The following is a 16353-nucleotide window of genomic DNA, read 5'->3' on the forward strand; positions in this document are numbered from 1 at the left end:
TGTTATAGTTACTAGTTACTTCTCCACAAAACTACTAACTGAGTTACTCCACTACAAATGTAACTAGCTACCAGTAAAAATAACTATTGTATTCCTCGCCCTTGCTACCCCACCTCCTCCAATTTGGTTGTGTAGGTTTGAATTGCTCACACAAGACGTGGACAAAGTTTTTTTCGGGGACATAACGTACATTTGACGTGTGCATTTTTACCTTTGACCTCAATGAGGTCTGTACTTCCCTTTGGCAAACGCTGTCTTGCCATCTCTACCTATGCTGTATCTACAAGTGTTGAATTCCTCTGCAGGCTGTTGGTTTAGCTTGAATTGCCATTAACCTAAAACCTTAACTCCTAATGTCATGTAAGTGTAAAATGAGACGTTAAGCATTATACAATAAAACTAAAATCAAGTAAAAGTACTCTTTGTACCCTTTGTACAGCCTATCCCAACTGTCTTCGGGCCACCTAGCATGTTTTTGGAATGTGGGAGGAAACCCGAGTCCCTCGGAGAAAAACGCAAACATGGTCACAGGTGGAATCGAACTCGGATCTCCTAGTTGCGAGACCTGCATGCTAACCACTTGACCGCCGTGCAGTTTTTTTGTGTATTTTTGGTTCTCCCACGACAGAATCGACGTCTTCCCAATCTCCTGACCGTGCAGCCCGACCTGGAAATGTATCAAATCATATTCCATACTTGCTTAGATGTCCTGCACATACTTCTAAATGACTGACGTAGGGTGAATAAGAAGCCTACATTCAGATTTTTGAGACTGGTCACCAGTTTGAGTTTACCAAAAATCCACAAATTAAACTTAAAAGGTGTACCTGTTTAGGAGTCAATGGTGCATATCCAAGTCACGCTGACAAAAGTTGGTGCGATGAATTCCTGTCCTAGCCTTCGAGTGGTGGTATTTGATCTTCAGAGGTACAGGTAACCTGTCATCGAAAATGTCCTTTAAGTTGACAGGCTGTCATTTATAATAAATGGGAGCCGGGCCATGTGGTGGCAATCGTCCCACAGCTCTGAACGCAGCACTCCGTCCTGTACACTGGGGAGGAAAGATAAAACACCGACAAAAAAAAAACAAAACAGAAAACAGTATTGTAATTAACATCCCCAGTGACCCAAAAATAAACATTTATTTTCCCATTTTGTGCACACGTTGAAAGGATTTTTGACGCTGTCCTTTGATAGGCTGATTTCCATTTTCATCTGGATTCCACCATGCCTCGACTGTAATTTATGCATCAGATTCATGCATAATTAATTTTGAATTTGCCACTGTATAAGTATTGAGCCACACAAACAAATTCTTTGATAATGGAGGTGGTTGAGGTCTCTGCCGTTTTAAAATTAATAACTTCCACTTTCTCCTATCTTCGTTCTTTTTTTAGACCACAGAAGAAAGGGAAAATTGTCATTTCGAGACATCCATCCATCTGTCACCGGTGTGCTGGAGCCTATCCCAACTGACTTAAGGTGAGACATGGAAGTGCTGTTGGTAGCCGAATATCATTTCTATCTGCACTGGGATTGGAGCAATCAGCATAATGTTTTTTTCCATGTTTTCTCCACAATTTGTCCGTCTTAATCCAATTTTTATGGGCAGAATCTTCACTCATTGTTCATGATACCAGAAGCCCAGACACCAAAGCAACAGCGGAATAAGCTGTTTTGCATAGATAGTAAAAATTTGTTATAATTTCACAAGTTTTCTCCAAATATGGCATCATTTAAAAAGTAAATAAAGAGGCTTTCCTTTTGCAGGTGAGGATAGATGAATGGGGAAGGTGCTGAATACACCCGCCCCAACTTAGTATACTCATGACTCTTATCTTCCCAACCCCGCCGCTAACATGCACACACACAACCAAGCTTTCCCGACATTGTCCATTCCACCTCACTACAATCATAAAGGTCGGAGAAAAAAAGTCCTGATCTTTCTTATTACAGACTCGCTCCTGTCAGCAATTTCAGGAGAACGCTATTAATGTCCTCTCGCTTCATCCTCCTTGCTTGTCAGAGTGACGGAAATCAATTGATTTTTTTCCCCACTAACTTAGGCTAAAACTTTTTTAATGAGCCTGCCATTTTTACATACTGGCGTGTTTATGTAGCACTGTATCGGACCTTAAAAGCTGCGGTCTTGTCTTGGTTGGTTTCCTTTTTTTCCACTAAAGCCTGTGTGTTACTGTAAAGTATTACCACACAGTATTATTTTAGTTTTATTTAGGTACAAGCATAATCTATTATTATCAAACCATCTTTTTAATACCACCTTCATAGTGATCTCTTCTGTGTATCACAGAGGTGGGCACACTTTCTGACTCGCGGGCCACATTGGTTTAACAAACTGGACGGGGGGGCCAGAATATATTTTACACGTAACAGTCCACCTAGAATTATTGTATCTGTAAAAGTGTCATGCAATCTGCTATATGTGCTTGTGTTCCTTTTTTCAGGAGCACTTTGTAAACAACAAACCACGTAAAATAACGAAATTGATAAAACAGCTACTTAAACCATCAAAAGGTTGGCTCAAGCCATGATGCCAGGTTGTATGTTAAGTTTCAATGAAATACTTTGGCAAGAACGAGAGGGCCGTATTCAAACACTTGGCGGACCGGTTGTGGCCCCCGGGCCATATTTTGCCTACCCCTGGTGCGCAATTACGCAAGTAATACCAACTTTAAGTCTTTACACATGCCATCGATTGTTGAACAGTTTTGGTCCCAGTATTGACCCCTGGGGTACTCCACATGTAATATTTAAACTTGCAGATGTGATGTTCTCCCAATTCAAAACTTGCCCTCTGATTCCAGACCTTTCTAATGTTTGTAAATTGATGTACGGACTGGTGGCCAGCCAATCAGAGGGCACATATAGATAAACAACCATTCACACTCACATTCATACCAATTAACCTAGCATGTTTTGGAATGTGGGAGGAAACCGGAGTACCCGGAGAAAACCCATGCATGCACGGGGAGAACATGTAAACTCCACACAGAGATGGCCGAGGGTGGAATCGAACTCAGGTCTCCTAGCTGCGAGGCCTGCGTGCTAACCACTCGCCCACCGTGCAGCCTTCACATGAACATATGTTGCTTAAAAGTAACTTTGCACAGAGATGAACAAGCGGAGAATCAGTTCCAGGTCTTCCAGATCTCCTGACTGTGTGGCCTACATGCTTACCACTAACCAAATTTGAAAAGTTAAGGAGATGTATAATGCAGCGTAAAAAAAGAGATTAACTTAAGGTTATGTCATTTTTCTAAAAATGTCTTTATCCGAACACAAAACAGAAACATAATAACTGAAAAACAATCAAACAGTCAAGCTCATTTTCCACATGACAAAGCTTTTCTGAATGAGCCTTGGAAGTGTTCTGTAAGGAAAGAGACTTAAAAAAAAAAAGCGCAAAGACGGATCATAATTAGCGGGGGGGGGGCTTCAAATGTCAGTTCCACTAGCTTAGACCTGCAGCACATCATGCAATCTGCCTTTTGTAATTCCCCAAAGCCCTCCAGGCCAATTTTCTGCTTTGCTCGCACTATCCTTCTGAAGAATTGCTTATGTTAATTCGTGGTTGGAAGCAATTAAACAATTAATGCGTCAGACATTTACTGTTGTTGTTTACAACCCCCCCCCCCCCTAAATATTTACATTTCATGCCTCCTCAAGCATGTCAGTGATTAAATAAACTATTAAAAACCTAATCTTTTTCAGAGAATCACATCCAAGGAGAATGTGCTATATTTGGATTTAACCATAACCACTTGGTTTACTGTCCATAATACAGTAAACCTCGGATATATCGGATTCAATTGTTCCCACTGGTTTTGTCCGATATAAGCGAAATCCGTTATATGCGTATACCGGAAAATGTCCGTTTTACGCATATATCGGATTTATATCCGGTATATGCGTGAATCGGATTTTATCCGTTATAAAAAGGCACTTCCTTGACTATGTTTCCAATGTACCTGGACGCGCAGGCAACGCTGCAAACGCTACAAATGACGTCGTATAGCGGCCTGTCACGATTCGGCGAATCGGAGCGCCACGATGCGGCCATCCGATATATGCGAGGGAAATTTAATGGAAATGCATTGGAACGGGACTGGAGATTTTGTCCGAAATAGGCGAAATCCGTTATAAAAAATCTGATATATGCAATGAATTTTTATTGGAAATGCATTACAGAAAAATTGGTTCTTTTTTTATCTGTCCGTTGTGAGCGAATTTCCGATATATCCGAGTCCGATATATCCGAGGTTTACTGTATGACATTTATGCAAGGGATTGCAGCACAGGTTGGCTTGTCGATGCAACACTAAGGCTGAATCCCAATTTTACCATTTAGCCCTTCCCCTTCGACTTACCACTTCCACAAAAAAATGAGACACCACCATCATCACTGCATGCTGGCTGTGAAAAAGGAAGAAAATTAGATATAATGAAATTGTTTATAATACATGTGATAATAATACATGAATTGTGATTCTCGTGACCATGCAAAACCTAGGGGTTAGGAATTAGGTAACCAAGGGATAGAATTGGAATTCAGCCTGTAACTATTGTCCCAGCTATTTGCCATTGCAAGAGGGGTTTTATCCTTATTAAAAAGTTGTCTGGAAGTTTTCATATCAGCGATTAAAATGATCAGACGTGATTAGATCCAAATGCAAATGATTCTCTATGACTGTTATCGTCGCAGTATGATGATTGGCGTCATACTGTTTGTTCACCTTGTTTTGTAAATGTGCCTAAATGCTTCACCTGTGGATAACCATGAATATGTTCTTACTGTGTTGCAAAGTTACTTTTAAGCAACTTATGTTTATGTGAAGGCTGTACGGTGGTTGAGTGGTTAGCATGCAGGCCTCGCAGCTAGGAGACCCAAGTTCAATTCCACCCTCGGCGATCTCTGTGTGGAGTTTACATGTTCTCCCCGTGCATGCGTGGGTTTTCTCCGGGTACTCCGGTTTCCTCCCACATTCCAAAAACATGCTAGGTTAATTGGCGACTCCAAATTGTCCATAGGTATGAATGAGTGTGAATGGTTGTTTGTCTATATGTGCCCTGTGATTGGCTGGCCACCAGTCCAGGGTGTACCCCGCCTCTCGCCCGAAGACAGCTGGGATAGGCTCCAGCACACCCCGCGACCATCGTGAGGAAAAGCGGTAGAAAATGAATGAATGAATGTTTATATTAAACATCATGTAACAGGGGGCTGCACAGCGGTTGTGTGGTTAGCGCGCGGACCTCACAGCTAGGACACCCGGGTTCAATTCCACCCTCGGCCATCTCTGTGTGGAGTTTGCATGTTCTCCCTGTGCATGCGTGGGTTTTCTCCGGGTACTCCGGGTTTCCTCCCACATTCCAAAAACATGCTAGGTTAATTGGGGACTAATTTGGCGACCCTTGTGAGGTAGAAAATGAATGAATTAATCATGTAACAGGATTCTCACATTTTTTGTGGGATGTGGCCCAGTTCAGACATATGGATGCCCTCAACTCTAAATCAGGTTTCGATGTAGTCGTTCCTGATCCTATCCATCCTGGTCACTCCCAATGACAAATGAAAAAAGTAGACCGTCCACAAAAAAATGTTGGGACCAAAATTCTGCATTTCAATTTCAAGTGTTGAAGTAAGACTAACAACAAAAAGACCATATTTGAAGAAAATATGTGCAAAGCTCATGTATGTATTGTTGTTTCTTTCTTTTATTTGCAGCATGAGTAGAAAAAGGGGGAAGGAGTAGTAGCCGAAATGTATTGAAGATGAAAGGCTGGTGACTAGAGAGTGGACATGAGAGTGAGTGGGACTATCGCTCATCATAATAACAAAACCCTCCCAGAGACGAGGACATGGGTAGAAAATGACAGAGGCTCCCTAAGTGCACTTTGTGATGCTGAAAGCAAAAAAAGGTAAGGCTCTTTGAAAGCGGCCCATCATCTGTCTTTTTGCTTTCTTTTTTTACGATTACAATGTGTAGGAGCATGCAGGCAGGTAGGGGTAAATAACGCTTGTAAGCACTCAGTTATTGGGAGCCAATGTACAATACCACTTCAAAACAGTTGTAGTGTTGTGTGACTCCTTCACATAAGGAGTCAAACTCTTATTTTCAGTTGTTTTAGACACCCGACTCACGAGACAAGCCATTGCACAAGATGCATTTTTAACATTAATTTTAAGAAAAATTGGCTGTACCCCGTACCCCGCCTCTCACCCGAAGATGGCTGGGATAGGCTACCACTTTGCGGTTCAAACTTTTTTTCCAAAGGTTTGGTGAGACACACAAATGCCAGACTTGGCCGACGGAGCAACATACTTTTATTGCAGTTCCAAATAAAAAAAATACAGGCTACTGTCGCTTAGCTCATAGCAAGATTAAACTCACTTCCTGTCCGCCCAACATTCGGCTTCCCTACGAAACACGTTCATTGCAACACACATTATTTTGGACTTAAATGACTGATTGACGCTTATAATGTCTACTATATTGGGTAATACGAATGTAAATGTGACTATAGGGGTGTTAGTTTATGTCTAGAGAGCTCTATTTTCTAATGTAAAATCTGTATTTAGAAGGTCATAAACAGGTTTTCGGCTGCACGGCGATTGAGCGGTTAGACCAGAGTTCAATTCCACCCTCAGCCATCTCTGTGTGGAGTTTGCATGTTCTCCTCGTGCATGGGTGGGTTTTCTCCGGGTACTCCGGTTTCCTCCCACATTCCAAAAACATGCTAGGTTAATTGGCGACTCCAAATTGTCCATAGGTATGAATGTGAGTGTGAATGGTTGTTTGTCTATATGTGCCCTGTGATTGGCTGGCCACCAGTCCGTACATCAATTTACAAACATTAGAAAGGTCCGGAATCAGAGGACAAGTTTTGAATTGGGAGAACATCACATCTGCAAGTTTAAATATTATGTGTGGAGTACCCCAGGGGTCAATACTGGGACCAAACCTGTTTGACAATCAATAACATGTGTAAAGACTTAAAGTTGGTATTACTTGCGTATGTGAATGGTTGTTTGTCTATATGTGCCCTGTGATTGGCTGGCCACCAGTCCAGGGTGTACCCCGCCTCTCGCTCGAAGACAGCTGGGATAGGCTCCAGCACCCCCATGACCCTTGTGAGGATACGCAGTAGAGAATGAATGAATGAATGAATTTTAAGAAAAGTACAATGATTATATGAAAATACAACTGGACAAACACTTTTTTTATTTTATTTTTTATTTATTTTACTTTTATTGAGTCACCAAACAATGATACAATGATAATATCAGTTTTTCCCTTAACTGCTTGTATTTATCTATTGATATTAAGGCTATCCATTTGTCCTTTGGTATTTATAATTTAAAAGAAACTATAATACACTAGTCAGCTGATTTTGTTCGAGATTTGGGGGAAAAAAACAGAACTTAACTGTGGTTTATCACACCTGAGTTCAAGTGGAAAAGTTTTTAAAGCCATTTCCATGCTTCGCGCTTCCAGAAAACCACAGTAAGAGCCATTATCCATGAACCTCGCCAGGGATGGCCAGCCAACTAAACTAAACTACCCAAGAACACAGCAAGGACTCATCCAAGAGGTCACAAAAGACCCCACAACAACATCCAAAGAACCGCAGTCCTCTCTTGCCTCAGTTAAGGTCAGTGATCATAACCCCACCATAAGAAAGACAATGGGCAGAAACAGCCTGTGTGTCAGAGTTCCAAGATATCAGGGCACCAATTTCCCCAAACTGCCAGAAAGCTTCCCACGATTCCGTGACTGCGATAGGTTAAATGCAGATACAAGTACTACAACAATAAAAAGTGTGTTGATCTTAAATCCCAACATTCAACCACAGCTAACATCACTGTTGTAAGTATAGTGCTCCCCTGGCCCCGACACCCCCCACTCACCCCCCACCTCCGCCCCTGCTCTCTTGTGATCTGACAGACAGCTGTTGAATGGCAGCAACAGAGGAAATGTGGACTTTCCACTGTTATGATATTAGACACCTTCTTCCTGCTGTCAGGACTACAACAGCAAATAGATTGCTTTACACTGCACTTCACACGTTCCAATGGTTTTTCACGCTCTCTTTTTCGCTTTCATATCCCTGGAGCTTCTCTTTCTTTGTTTTCTCTCCCATGTCATCTCTGCAAATGTTACTTTTTTTTATTTTTTGGAGTTTTGAACATCAACGATTAATTTGTCAATGCACTGTACATCCTGTGTTATTGCCTGGGAGAGACTTGTAATCATGAACATATCGATCCACAGTGTAATTTTCCTGCTTGCTTTGAGTGTTGGAACAATGTCACATAATAACACATGATGAATGGCAGAGGTATCTATAGACTGCTACCACCACATTATGTCTGATCGTCATTGCTCCATTCACATGCACTCATATTTCACATACAATGCATATATATATATATATATATATATATATATATATATATATATATATATATATATATATATATATATATATATATATATATATATATATATATATATATTGTAGAGAAAAAGAACCCATTGGTTTTATACATGTTAACATGTCTGTCCATTCACATACACACATAGTGAGACATCAGTCTACTCATTTGCATACAGTACACTCAATCTGTTCATTCGTATACACATAATGTCACATGATATCTGGCTATCCATTTTCACATACAGTACAAATATCAGTCTTCCATATCATATTTTCAATTTTTGTACACCGCTGTGCTAACACGGTGAAATCAGAGCAGTGAAACAGTGCAGCAGAGTGAGGGGAAAGCAGGCATACAGCTTGTATCTGGGAACGCCCATATAAGGAAGTCCTAGTTCACTGTGACCTCACAATGAGCCAGAGTTAGAAAAAAAAACTCAGCTAAACTCACTAAACATTGTTTAACTCAAGAATACAAAATATTTATTAGTCAGAAAAGTAAAAAAAAAAAAGCATAAAAGTCCCCTTTGAACTGAAATGGGCCAAAGACTGGTGGCCAGCCAATCACAGGGCACATATAGACAAACAACCATTCACACTCACATTCATACCTATGGACAATTTGGAGTCTGCAATTAACCTAGCATGTTTTTGGAATGTGGGAGGAAACCGGAGTACCCGGAGAAAACCCATGCATGCACGGGGAGAACATGCAAACTCCATACAGAGATGGCCGAGGGTGGAATCAAACCCTGGTCTCCTAGCTGTAAGGTCTGCACGCTAACCACTCGGTCACCGTGCAGCCCGGGCAAAGACCACCACTCCATAAAAAAAAAATCAAACTCCCCTAGAATAGAAAAAAAAGACAGGAAGTAAGCAGTAGCTGTGCTATTCTTGTTAATCCCCTCAAATATTGGTTTGGGCATGTTTGATGCCAGTGTTGCCAGGGGATTAGTGGGAATGTTGCTCCAGGTGGTGAAGATGGCTTCCAGGAGGGCATTCACTGTCTGGAACTGACGTCCATTTTTGTAAACCTACCTTGCCGTCCATCCCCAAATGATCAGGGGAAACACGTAGGATGGTCCAAAAACGTTGCGTTATCCATCTGGTCCCTTGGTCGGGTGGGCATTGTGAACCGCAGTCCAAACCCAGTCATTACTACACAGACAAGGACCTTCATTTTTTGCTCTTAATTTAATGTCACCGGACGTTATTACGTTTTGCTTGTTTTTGTTTTATATACGGGCTGCACGGTGGATGGGTGGTTAGCACGCAGGTCTCGCAGTTATGAGATCGGGGTTCAATTCCAACCTCAGCCATCTCTGTGTGGAGTTTGCACACTCTCCCCGTGCATGCGTGGGTTTTCTCCGGGTACTCCGGTTTCCTCCCACTGCCATCCTCCTCTCTTACAGCATGTTTTCTTCTTTTTATGTCTGTTTTGGGTCTGCACGGCGGTATATAGTGGTTAGCACGCAAGCCTCACAGCTAGGAGACCTGTGTTCAATTCCACTGCCGGCCATTTCTGTGTGGAGTTTGCATGTTCTCCCCGTGCATGCGTGGGTTTTCTCCGGGTACTCCGGTTTCCTCCCACATTCCAAAAACATGCTAGGTTAATTGGCGACTCCAAATTGTCCATAGGTATGAATGTGAGTGTGAATGGTTGTTTGTCTATATGTGCCCTGTGATTGGCTGACTGGCAAACAGTCCAGGGTGTACCCTGCCCCGCTCGCCCGAAGACCCGAAGACCCCCCACAATTCTCGTGAGGATAAGCGGTAGAAAATGAATGAATAATGATGTCAAGGCTGCATGGTGTCGAGGGGTTAGCACGCAGGTCTCACAGCTAGGGGACCCATGTTCAATTCCACCCTCGGCGATCTCTGTGTGGAGTTTGCATGCTCTCCCCGTGCATGCGTGGGTTTTCTCCGTCTTCAGTCATTAGGGATGACCTCAGATCGTGTCGGGGTGTCTTAATGTAAAGACTTTGATTTTCATCAGTTGTGTGTCTTTAAATAGTGTAAATAATCACTGGTCTGTACAGACGTAATTTCACAGCAGACTCAAGTTCAGAACCACCTAAAGAAACACAACTAGCAGGTTCAGGATTCAAGCAAGCATCCATCAGGGCACTAATGGAGCGTGTGCCGGATTCATATTTACATGGGGGATCATTTAATTCCTTCGTTTCCACGTAATTGTGTCTCTAAGGACTTGCATGGATGTGGATGCATGTGCACCTCAGCATGACGGGTTTGTTTGTTCCCTGGCGGCTGCTATCACAGTGGAGTTGTGTACACACAACACACATTGGATACTTCCTTCAGTCTCGTTATTGCAGTATCCATGTACCCACAATCCAGGCGTCTTACTTGTTTTCCACCAGCATTCCTGCTCTACATCGCCAAGAGAACCTTTGATGGTATATTCGCGGTATCTCCTCCTCATCCTCCTTGAGAAAAAATGTAAACAGTAAAAAAAAAATATCCTACAGCCAGATTTTAACAAGCAACTTTGTACTAATCTTTGTTTTTAGTTGTTTTGGTTCTCTGTTTCCATAAAGTCTGCGCTGCATTTGTGATATTGAGCACTGTAAAATAATTTCCTGTGAATTTACAGTATTTTACTGGCAGCAGGGTGCCAGTCAAAATACTTTAATATATTTCACAGTATGTTTACTGGGATTTAATTTACAGTAATAAAATAGTACGGTAAATGTCATAATAAAATAATTATTAATAATTATAATTAATAAATAATTATTATTAATAACTGTTTCATAACAAAATTAGTACTTTACATTTAATCACAGTAAACGGTATGTTTACTTTTTATTTATTTTACAGTAATAAAAATAGTACAGTAAATTTCAAAATAAAATAATTATTTATTATTATAATTCATTAATAGTTATTCATAATTATTTCATAATAAAATAGTACTATACATGTAAACATACTGTTTACTGTTATTTAATTTACAGTAATAAAAAGTAGTACTGTAAATGTCATAAAATAATTATTAATAATTATAATTAAGTATTAATTATTTTTAATTAATTAATTAGTTATATAAATTATAAATTATTTAATTTACAGTAATAAAAATAGTACTGTAAATTTCATCACAGTCAACATACTGTGAAATATATTACTGTATTTTACTGGCAGCACGAATATAGTAATAGTAAAATAGTAAAATACTGTAATATATTTCACAGTTTACAGTAATAGACTGTAAATATAATTCACAGTAACTCATTGGATAATAAAAATAATACATTTTATTTTATTTTTATTTTCACAGTAATCACCGCTCATAATACATTAACTATTGTTAAAGTGCAGTAATATATTGTAATACGATTCACAGTAAATTACTTATAATTTACAGACTGGTGTTACTGTGACAGTATGTGTAATTTACTGTACTCTAATGTGAAAACATTTACAGTAAATTAGTGTCAATACTACAATAGTGCATAGTAGAATCACAATACTTTATTGTAAATAATGGTCACAGTCCCGCACTGTTCATAATACATACTGTGGAAATCACAAAGTTACGGTGAGTGTATTGAGTTGTGGACTCCTATAGAGCAGCCGCACACAATAACCAGCACACAAAGCTTTCTAGTTTTTCCAGAATCTTCACCTATTCATCTGTATTTGTTAGGATTTTGTGGTTCTCATGAAAATTGTTTGTTTTCACAAACCACAGCTGTGCAGCAAAGGCAATGCACTGCTTGATGAAACCAAATATTTAAATAAATACAATATTACCTTGCTGGAACATCTCTGGAGGGACGCGGACGCATCTTGCTGTGGCTGTCAACTAAAAGACGAAGTACAAATATAATACCAGACCTTTCACCATTACAGCTGCACCATTTCAGGATTATATGTTAGCATACGTCAATCTATTTTGCATCTTTTCTTGCCATCCTTTGCTTATACCATGTTGACACATTACCACCTTTTCTTTCCCTTTCATTTTAAAGTGTTTGTCCGTTGCACCAATCCATCTTTGGCCTGTTCTACTCTGGGCAAACACCTTTTTTGTGCCATTCAGAGTAAACCTAAAAGCCAGCACTTGCAGCAGTTAAAGTGTGAGTATCTGTCAAAGTGAAAGCATACTCCTTGTCAGCCTTGAGTCTAATGAATCACATTAAAAAAAAACATGATTTCAATAGCAGCCAATTGATTGACATTTAAATGGTTGGCTTTTGACAGACTGGGTTACCTTTAAAGAAAAAGCATCTCAAGAAGGACACACAAATTAAAGCAACATTTAGCATGTCCATAAACACAACCTCAGTAAATGTGCCGGACGCCACATTTTGTTTGAAGCGTTCAATTCAAAGCTCCGAGCATCCACTTCACATAGAAAAAGATTTAAGGACAAGACCAACTCACAGAGCGTTTTTATAATCTTCCCCCATGAGATCAGCAGCAGAAGCGTTTGGGAAGTATTGATTTATATAAACCTCAATGTTCCCTGTGCTGCTCAAAAGATGAGTGTTTGATAAGAGGTCGCAAGTGAAAAGCAATCGGGTAAGATGACCTGAAGGTTCCAATTCTTTACGGATGTACGTTTTTATCTTCTTTTCTCATTTTTTTTATCTTGTTGGATACCAGTATGAACAATTGGGTTCTCCCAGACCCATCGAAGCCTTTCGCACCAAATATTGTACGTAGAAAAACTGTAAGTGAATGTTGTTTGTAATAGGAAACATAAAATATAACTAATATACCTGAAATCACAGGAGTATGACATGTATTTATCGATCATAGTAACTAATGTAAGCATGACATGAATACAGCTCAGTATTTCTAAAAATACCTGTGTCAGGCAGATCAAAAAGAACAACAAGTATCCACTCCCACAGTGTAAAGCTGCTTATGGAAGCATATGTAAGGGAAACTCCCATATTATCCTTCTCAGGTCAGGAGATTGACTTTTCTGCAAAAAGGTTAACTAATTGGACTCCGGGTTGTTTGTAAAATGGGGCAATGGCGGCATCTTGTGGAGAAAAAGTGTACAACAATGGAATCAATGAAATCCAACACAATGTGATATGGTAATACAACATTGGAACAACATTTATTGGGTTTTATTGCGTCCCTGTTCATGTGTCACAAAAAGCTAGAATTACAATCGTTTGCTCAGTATTAAATTAAATGTTTTATATATAAAACAATAAAACACCAACCAATCATTCACTAAATTATAGCACTTAATCGAACTGAAGCAAAAAGTGATTTAACACAAATGAAATTCTTGTTAAATTATTACAAATCAAAGAAAAAAATATATTTAAAAAAATCAGACTAAGACAATAAGAGAAATTGTTTTTCCCCACAGTTTTTTGTTGTGGAAATAACTTATCTATAAAATTAATGGTAATGGTTTTATTTCATTTGAACATGCATCAGATTACAATTGAATGCATCAAATAATCAGTTCACAGTTCCACATGTCCAAAAGGAGTAGGAAGAAGCAAAGCTTATTAAATCCTACCCCTCCATCTGGTACTTTTACAATCAGTAACTGTTACATTTGTTCACTTCCTGCTTTCCTAATATAATTGAAGTTTTTTTATTTTTATGTATTTATTTTTCAAGACTTTATTTTATTATTATTTTATACTTTTTTATTATTCTTGTTTATTTTTAATGTCTTTATTATTTTTATTTTTTGTCACGTACCAAAGTCGGAGGTGATATGACCATCCAATGACATAATGTGTACCATAGTAAGTGTCAATATAGTGATATATATAGCACATCATGACTGGTTCAAGACTCTTCATCCTTGTATTTAGCAAACATCAACTGCTTGTATTGTTTCTTGAATTGGCTCATCGTTGTGCATTGTTTGACTTCCTTACTCAATCCATTCCATAGTTTGATTCCACATACTGAAATGCTATGGCTTTTTAACGTAGTCCTAGCATATAAGTGTTTCAAATGTAGTTCTTCCCTGAGATCATATTTCTCCTCTCTTGTAGAGAAGTATTGGATTACATTTTTTGTGTGGTTATATTTAGCCTTATGCATTATTTTAGCTGTTTGAAGATGAACTATATCAGCAAGTTGAAGTATTTGTGATTTTAGAAATGAGCTAGTATGTTCTCTGTAGGCGGCATTATGAATTATCCTTACTACCCTTTTTTGCAGTACATTTAGCGAGTGAAGATTGCTTTTATAGTTATTAGCCCATATTTCCACACAATAAGTAAGATGTGGTAGAACCAGAGAGCAATAAAGAGTGTGGAGTGATTTCTGATTGAGAACAAATTTTGCTTTGTTCAATATTGAAATATTCCTGGCCACCTTATGTTGTATATTTGTAATATGAGGCTTCCAGCTCATATTTTAATCTATTGTGATCCCCAGAAATGTATTTTACTTCACCTTTTCAATGTCTACACTGTCTATTTGTATTTGCACACCATCCATTTATATTGAATTGAATGGTACATGAAGCATGGGTCATCACATATTGCATATAGTTGGATTCAATCTACATGGAATCACAGTCATTACACAGTGAACATTAAAGTCATGTTTTTTTTTTTTTTTGCTTTTTGTTCTTATTTGATAGAAAGAGGAGAGGGATCATTGGCAGTTCCTTTTTATTTCGAATGTCACTTTACAAATACACAATTTTCTTGTTCGAAACTCCTTGATATTACTCAGATCATTACAGCCTGGAGTCACAGGCTTGTGATTAAACACTTTCAGAGATGTAAATATAGAATCCAGCTTCATGTCCGGGAAAGTGTCCCTTCATGTTGCGCAGCATGTTTGGAAGGCCCTATCATTGTCTTTTTAGCTTTGCCGGGTTCTGTCTAAACACTGCGCCAGCCATCCCAGGCCCATCCCGGAACCACAAATAGAAACCCAGAGGAGATCAGAGGGTTGCGTTCAAGCGAACCACTAACAGCAACCTGCACATCCCCGAGGGGAAACTACACATTATTACCTCCCTAAAGTTTGCATCACTTTCAAATAGGTTGGAGACTGCTCATTAAAAGCTATAAATCCTTACAGAATCAAACAACCTATTGGGACACTGTATCATTGAAAACATTACGATAGCTCAGTAAATGAACGCTTCGTAAAATCTGGAATTCTGACCTACATTTTTATGAAACAATATTTTTTTAAGTTGCAGAGTGGAAACCTTTTGGATATACGGAGGAACATCTAAAGACAAATGTTAGTAGGAAAAAAAAAGCTACTTATATATTACTTATATATTACTTGTGGAGTGCCCCAGGGGTCAATACTGGAACCAAAACTGTTCATCAATGACAACTGCAATCTACTACTGCCTTTTGTTCCCGAAGAAGCAGAGAAGAAATCATTAAAAATGTCATTGAAGGTCATTAAAAAGAGATGAAATGGTCACATTAAAAGTATGGTTTGATGATGATGATAATAATAATAATAATAATAATAATAATAATAATAGATTGTTCTTGAACCAAAGTAAAACTAAAATCATGCAGTTTGCTGATAGTGAAAAAGACGCATGCCAAAAAAAACCAACCAAACAAAAAATGATACCAGGAAGGCAGTTATAGATCGTAAAAGTATATATGGGGGGGGGGGGGGGGGGGGGGGTAGGATTTAATAAGCTTTGCTTCTTATTGTTCTTTTTAGACATGTGGAACTGTGAATTGATTTATGTGATGTATTCCATTGTAACCAACCATTACCAGGAATAAAAATTAGAATTTTTTCCTATATAGAAAAACGGACAACTCAATCATGTGTCTATAATTAGCATAGCTAGCTAATGAATCAAGGTAAGGTTCAGATTAATCTGATTAATTTTATTAGTTACTTCTGAAAACAGTCAATAATAATAATGATACAGATGAGTACATATAT

The 16353-nt window shown here is 38.9% G+C and overlaps 1 long non-coding RNA gene across 1 annotated transcript; it reads left to right on the top strand.

Annotated features, from left to right (window-relative positions):
- Positions 1-1395: 1395 nt before the first annotated feature.
- On the top strand, positions 1396-7621 carry LOC131137097 (uncharacterized). Its single transcript, XR_009131853.1, has 3 exons — positions 1396-1482; positions 5744-5937; positions 7515-7621. It is a non-coding gene; the product is annotated as an uncharacterized LOC131137097 (long non-coding RNA).
- Positions 7622-16353: the final 8732 nt, after the last annotated feature.

The sequence above is a fragment of the Doryrhamphus excisus genome, chromosome 10, assembly GCF_030265055.1.
Source record: "Doryrhamphus excisus isolate RoL2022-K1 chromosome 10, RoL_Dexc_1.0, whole genome shotgun sequence".
Taxonomy (NCBI): domain Eukaryota; kingdom Metazoa; phylum Chordata; class Actinopteri; order Syngnathiformes; family Syngnathidae; genus Doryrhamphus; species Doryrhamphus excisus.